Here is a 6,902-nt window from a genome sequence, read left to right as displayed (position 1 = left end):
ACCACATATTACCTTAAGTTTGTCAATTTTGAGCTCTTTCCTGCTTTAAGTCCTTCTCTATATGATTTCGCAGCTTCCATGTGTTGTTCCCGTGGTTTAGACATCAGAAATTAGTGTAACAATGTGTTCAGTAGTACATAAACAGAGCAATCCATGCCGTTGTTTACATCCGAGTACCTCCAATATGGCCGCACATCCGGGTAACTGACCAAATCGTGACGTAGGTGAAAACCCTCTATGTGTGCGTCCATGTGGGGGAGGAGAGGTGCGATTTTCGAATAATAATCAAATAATACCCAGCGATCTTCGAATATTATTTTTGCTTGAAAGTCCCATCCCTAATTTGTATTTCAATGCTTTACAGGCTTAGTGTGTTGTTTCTTTGACGAAATTGCTCAAATAAACAGAATGTCTGTTACGAAATGGACGTTTGAGCCTCGTTTATTATTATAATATATATATATTTTTTTATAATATTAGTATATCAGTTTCTGTACGTGTAGCCACAAGCCAACAGTTTGGTGACGCTGTCTGAGCCTTACATCATAATTTTTAATTAGTCACGGTAATCCCGTATACCGCGGTAAAATAGGGAGGAGGTTCGACGGTATCAAAATTTGGATACCGCCCTACTCTAAAACACACCTGATGCACTGTGCTTATTCTTTAGTAGACTGAATGCGCATGACGTCGACAACACTTTCCAACTCATAAACATGAAAGTAGGAGGGGAAAAAAAGGGGGGGAAACCATGAACTTAAGAGAACTTTGAACGCACCAGGACACTGGAATATCCAGTAACATTTTGATTAAACAAACAAAAAAAAATAATTAAACACGTATGAATTGTTCACAATAAGATTTATGCATTTCGAAAATCGGCAGGAAAAAGTAAATTCACCCTGTCTGTTTTATAAATAGATTAGCCATGCTTTTATTATCTATTTTCCGCCTCTACTTCCGGTTGTAAAAGGGGGCGGAGTTTGTCGTCATTGACTTGTAGGCTGCTGGCTCTGTTAGAGATGCGCGAGCTACAGCTGATCATCCGAGGAACACTAGTTCATCATCTACTGCCTTTAACACACACACACACACTATACACACACAGTTGATCATCTACTGCCTTTAACACACACACACACAGCTGATCATCTGAGGAACCCTAACTAGGCGAGTTCATCATCTACTGCCTTTAAAACACACACACACACACACACACACACACACACACACACACAGCTGATCATCCGAGGAACACTGACTAGGTGAGTTCATCGTCTACTGCCTTTAACACACACTACACACACACACTATACACACGCACGTGCTGTTGAAAGTTTATTCTGTCAATGATGCGAGAAGGCGCTGTTTCATCATACTGCACTAATAACTGCACGATGACGATTATATATGTGTATATGTGTGTGTGCTCGCTTGCTGACTGACTCGTGACGTAAGAGTCCATACGCGCTGAATGTTCTCTCTCTCTCTCTCTCTCTCTCTCTCTCTCTCTCTCTCTCTCTCTCTCTCTCTCTCTCTCTCTCTCTCTGTGTGTGTGTGTCTGATGCTGCGAGTCGTGATGTTGATCTAATGCTGGAATCGCTGCGACAGAAAAGATAATATCCTACTCGAATAATTAATAATGTAGCTGAACTGTTGACGGTGAAATGAAGTCTTCTGAACGACAGAAACAGTAAGATAATTTACAAGATGTATAAGTTATTGCAACAGCATTTTATATTATTAATTTTTATATTAATATATTTATATATATATTTCTATATTAATCTGCATTAGGCCTAACACGTCTGTCATTCCGTTTCATAATTGACATGCAGATGTAACTCCTAAAACTGCAGCATATGTGGATGCGGGTCCTCTTAAAAGCACAAAAACAAAATGCTTATTAAACAAATGTCACTTGTGTGTGTGTGTATAAGTACACAGTGCGCTCCCTTTATCGTCATATAAACATAACTATGCACTGGTTTGTCCAGTTTGCTGTAATCCCAGATGCCAGTGTCGACTCCTGCTGTGGTTTGAGGAGTTTGTCTCCTGTAGATCCGGCTCTGGCACTGACGCTTCACAGTCTCGGATGTGAACGATGCCTCAGGTGTTCCTCTCCTCTGTGTTCAGGTGTTCCTCTCCTCTGTGTTCAGGTGTTCCTCTCCTCTGTGTTCAGGTGTTCCTCTCCTCTGTGTTCAGGTGTTCCTCTCCTCTGTGTTCAGGTGTTCCTCTCCTCTGTGTTCAGGTGTTCCTCTCCTCTGTGTTCAGGTGTTCCACTCCTCTGTGTTCAGGTGTTCCTCTCCTCTGTGTTCAGGTGTTCCTCTCCTCTGTGTTCAGGTGTTCCTCTCCTCTGTGTTCAGGTGTTCCTCTCCTCTGTGTTCAGGTGTTTCTTTCCTCTGTGTTCAGGTGTTCCTCTCCTCTGTGTTCAGGTGTTCCTCTCCTCTGTGTTCAGGTGTTCCTCTCCTCTGTGTTCAGGTGTTCCTCTCCTCTGTGTTCAGGTGTTCCTCTCCTCTGTGTTCAGGTGTTCCTCTCCTCTGTGTTCAGGTGTTCCTCTCCTCTGTGTTCAGGTGTTCCTCTCCTCTGTGTTCAGGTGTTCCACTCCTCTGTGTTCAGGTGTTCCTCTCCTCTGTGTTCAGGTGTTCCTCTCCTCTGTGTTCAGGTGTTCCTCTCCTCTGTGTTCAGGTGTTCCTCTCCTCTGTGTTCAGGTGTTCCTCTCCTCTGTGTTCAGGTGTTCCTCTCCTCTGTGTTCAGGTGTTCCTCTCCTCTGTGTTCAGGTGTTCCTCTCCTCTGTGTTCAGGTGTTCCTCTCCTCTGTGTTCAGGTGTTTCTCTCCTCTGTGTTCAGGTGTTCCTCTCCTCTGTGTTCAGGTGTTCCTCTCCTCTGTGTTCAGGTGTTCCTCTCCTCTGTGTTCAGGTGTTCCTCTCCTCTGTGTTCAGGTGTTCCACTCCTCTGTGTTCAGGTGTTCCTCTCCTCTGTGTTCAGGTGTTCCTCTCCTCTGTGTTCAGGTGTTCCTCTCCTCTGTGTTCAGGTGTTCCTCTCCTCTGTGTTCAGGTGTTCCTCTCCTCTGTGTTCAGGTGTTCCTCTCCTCTGTGTTCAGGTGTTCCACTCCTCTGTGTTCAGGTGTTCCTCTCCTCTGTGTTCAGGTGTTCCTCTCCTCTGTGTTCAGGTGTTCCTCTCCTCTGTGTTCAGGTGTTCCTCTCCTCTGTGTTCAGGTGTTCCTCTCCTCTGTGTTCAGGTGTTCCTCTCCTCTGTGTTCAGGTGTTCCTCTCCTCTGTGTTCAGGTGTTCCTCTCCTCTGTGTTCAGGTGTTCCTCTCCTCTGTGTTCAGGTGTTCCTCTCCTCTGTGTTCAGGTGTTCCTCTCCTCTGTGTTCAGGTGTTCCTCTCCTCTGTGTTCAGGTGTTCCTCTCCTCTGTGTTCAGGTGTTCCTCTCCTCTGTGTTCAGGTGTTCCTCTCCTCTGTGTTCAGGTGTTTCTCTCCTCTGTGTTCAGGTGTTCCTCTCCTCTGTGTTCAGGTGTTCCTCTCCTCTGTGTTCAGGTGTTCCTCTCCTCTGTGTTCAGGTGTTCCTCTCCTCTGTGTTCAGGTGTTCCTCTCCTCTGTGTTCAGGTGTTTCTCTCCTCTGTGTTCAGGTGTTTCTCTCCTCTGTGTTCAGGTGTTCCTCTCCTCTGTGTTCAGGTGTTCCTCTCCTCTGTGTTCAGGTGTTCCTCTCCTCTGTGTTCAGGTGTTCCTCTCCTCTGTGTTCAGGTGTTTCTCTCCTCTGTGTTCAGGTGTTCCTCTCCTCTGTGTTCAGGTGTTCCTCTCCTCTGTGTTCAGGTGTTCCTCTCCTCTGTGTTCAGGTGTTCCTCTCCTCTGTGTTCAGGTGTTCCTCTCCTCTGTGTTCAGGTGTTCCTCTCCTCTGTGTTCAGGTGTTCCTCTCCTCTGTGTTCAGGTGTTCCTCTCCTCTGTGTTCAGGTGTTCCTCTCCTCTGTGTTCAGGTGTTCCTCTCCTCTGTGTTCAGGTGTTCCTCTCCTCTGTGTTCAGGTGTTCCTCTCCTCTGTGTTCAGGTGTTTCTCTCCTCTGTGTTCAGGTGTTCCTCTCCTCTGTGTTCAGGTGTTCCTCTCCTCTGTGTTCAGGTGTTCCTCTCCTCTGTGTTCAGGTGTTCCTCTCCTCTGTGTTCAGGTGTTCCTCTCCTCTGTGTTCAGGTGTTCCTCTCCTCTGTGTTCAGGTGTTCCTCTCCTCTGTGTTCAGGTGTTCCTCTCCTCTGTGTTCAGGTGTTCCTCTCCTCTGTGTTCAGGTGTTCCTCTCCTCTGTGTTCAGGTGTTCCTCTCCTCTGTGTTCAGGTGTTCCTCTCCTCTGTGTTCAGGTGTTCCTCTCCTCTGTGTTCAGGTGTTCCTCTCCTCTGTGTTCAGGTGTTCCTCTCCTCTGTGTTCAGGTGTTCCACTCCTCTGTGTTCAGGTGTTCCTCTCCTCTGTGTTCAGGTGTTCCTCTCCTCTGTGTTCAGGTGTTCCTCTCCTCTGTGTTCAGGTGTTCCTCTCCTCTGTGTTCAGGTGTTCCTCTCCTCTGTGTTCAGGTGTTCCACTCCTCTGTGTTCAGGTGTTCCTCTCCTCTGTGTTCAGGTGTTCCTCTCCTCTGTGTTCAGGTGTTCCTCTCCTCTGTGTTCAGGTGTTCCTCTCCTCTGTGTTCAGGTGTTCCTCTCCTCTGTGTTCAGGTGTTCCACTCCTCTGTGTTCAGGTGTTCCTCTCCTCTGTGTTCAGGTGTTCCTCTCCTCTGTGTTCAGGTGTTCCTCTCCTCTGTGTTCAGGTGTTCCTCTCCTCTGTGTTCAGGTGTTCCTCTCCTCTGTGTTCAGGTGTTCCTCTCCTCTGTGTTCAGGTGTTCCTCTCCTCTGTGTTCAGGTGTTTCTCTCCTCTGTGTTCAGGTGTTCCTCTCCTCTGTGTTCAGGTGTTCCACTCCTCTGTGTTCAGGTGTTCCTCTCCTCTGTGTTCAGGTGTTCCTCTCCTCTGTGTTCAGGTGTTCCTCTCCTCTGTGTTCAGGTGTTTCTCTCCTCTGTGTTCAGGTGTTCCTCTCCTCTGTGTTCAGGTGTTCCTCTCCTCTGTGTTCAGGTGTTCCTCTCCTCTGTGTTCAGGTGTTCCTCTCCTCTGTGTTCAGGTGTTCCTCTCCTCTGTGTTCAGGTGTTCCTCTCCTCTGTGTTCAGGTGTTCCTCTCCTCTGTGTTCAGGTGTTCCTCTCCTCTGTGTTCAGGTGTTCCTCTCCTCTGTGTTCAGGTGTTCCTCTCCTCTGTGTTCAGGTGTTCCTCTCCTCTGTGTTCAGGTGTTCCTCTCCTCTGTGTTCAGGTGTTCCTCTCCTCTGTGTTCAGGTGTTCCTCTCCTCTGTGTTCAGGTGTTCCTCTCCTCTGTGTTCAGGTGTTCCACTCCTCTGTGTTCAGGTGTTCCTCTCCTCTGTGTTCAGGTGTTCCTCTCCTCTGTGTTCAGGTGTTCCTCTCCTCTGTGTTCAGGTGTTCCTCTCCTCTGTGTTCAGGTGTTCCTCTCCTCTGTGTTCAGGTGTTCCTCTCCTCTGTGTTCAGGTGTTCCTCTCCTCTGTGTTCAGGTGTTCCTCTCCTCTGTGTTCAGGTGTTCCTCTCCTCTGTGTTCAGGTGTTCCACTCCTCTGTGTTCAGGTGTTCCTCTCCTCTGTGTTCAGGTGTTCCTCTCCTCTGTGTTCAGGTGTTCCTCTCCTCTGTGTTCAGGTGTTCCTCTCCTCTGTGTTCAGGTGTTCCTCTCCTCTGTGTTCAGGTGTTCCACTCCTCTGTGTTCAGGTGTTTCTTTCCTCTGTGTTCAGGTGTTCCTCTCCTCTGTGTTCAGGTGTTCCTCTCCTCTGTGTTCAGGTGTTCCTCTCCTCTGTGTTCAGGTGTTCCTCTCCTCTGTGTTCAGGTGTTCCTCTCCTCTGTGTTCAGGTGTTCCTCTCCTCTGTGTTCAGGTGTTCCTCTCCTCTGTGTTCAGGTGTTCCTCTCCTCTGTGTTCAGGTGTTCCTCTCCTCTGTGTTCAGGTGTTCCTCTCCTCTGTGTTCAGGTGTTCCTCTCCTCTGTGTTCAGGTGTTCCACTCCTCTGTGTTCAGGTGTTCCTCTCCTCTGTGTTCAGGTGTTCCTCTCCTCTGTGTTCAGGTGTTCCTCTCCTCTGTGTTCAGGTGTTCCTCTCCTCTGTGTTCAGGTGTTTCTCTCCTCTGTGTTCAGGTGTTCCTCTCCTCTGTGTTCAGGTGTTCCTCTCCTCTGTGTTCAGGTGTTCCACTCCTCTGTGTTCAGGTGTTCCTCTCCTCTGTGTTCAGGTGTTCCTCTCCTCTGTGTTCAGGTGTTCCTCTCCTCTGTGTTCAGGTGTTCCTCTCCTCTGTGTTCAGGTGTTCCACTCCTCTGTGTTCAGGTGTTTCTTTCCTCTGTGTTCAGGTGTTTGATTTGTTGTCATGTCAATAAACTGCGCTTTATTTTTTGGCGTGCTCTAGTTAACAGATAGCCTGGTAATACCAAACTCTGCTACTTCGCTTTGCTTCGTAGACAGAGTCTGGCATGGCATAATTGAAAAGCGTTTTCTTTCTCGCGGGGGGCGCTTGTCTGAAGTTTAAAATCATTGGTTACGCCGTAAGCCAATCACATAACGTTTGGTTATGGCGTGTGTTATGCGTATCAGCCGCATCTAACTTCCACTGTAAACACATGTATGATGCGAAAACAAAACCGTCGAGCGAAATACCGGAGTGAACATGGCTGTGCGCGACTTTTGCAGATTATGTGAAGTAAATCTACGCATCCACGGTACAATCAGCATCTACGTCACGGCTCTCGGCCCGCCCTCTGTTCGTTGATTGGCCCGGCTGTTTTCAGGCCGGAGGAAAACAGAGTACAGAAGCGAACTGAAATTGAGCGGAAGTACGAAGTCTGACGTAGTCAGGCTAGTTAC

General features: G+C 47.9%; 1 protein-coding gene across 1 annotated transcript in view; it reads left to right on the top strand.

The window, feature by feature from the left end:
* Window positions 1-991: 991 nt before the first annotated feature.
* The window catches only part of LOC308692112 (hyccin 2-like), a 108,928-nt gene continuing 103,017 nt past the window's right edge, over window positions 992-6,902 (top strand). The window contains exon 1 of the mRNA XM_081367859.1: window positions 992-1,265. The gene's annotated coding sequence lies outside the window, so the exon portion shown is untranslated. The remainder of the gene's footprint in view (window positions 1,266-6,902) is intronic.

Source organism: Scardinius erythrophthalmus, assembly GCF_964197995.2.
Source record: "Scardinius erythrophthalmus genome assembly, chromosome: 6".
Classification (NCBI taxonomy): domain Eukaryota; kingdom Metazoa; phylum Chordata; class Actinopteri; order Cypriniformes; family Leuciscidae; genus Scardinius; species Scardinius erythrophthalmus.
This window is presented reverse-complemented; position numbering and strand designations above follow the sequence as displayed.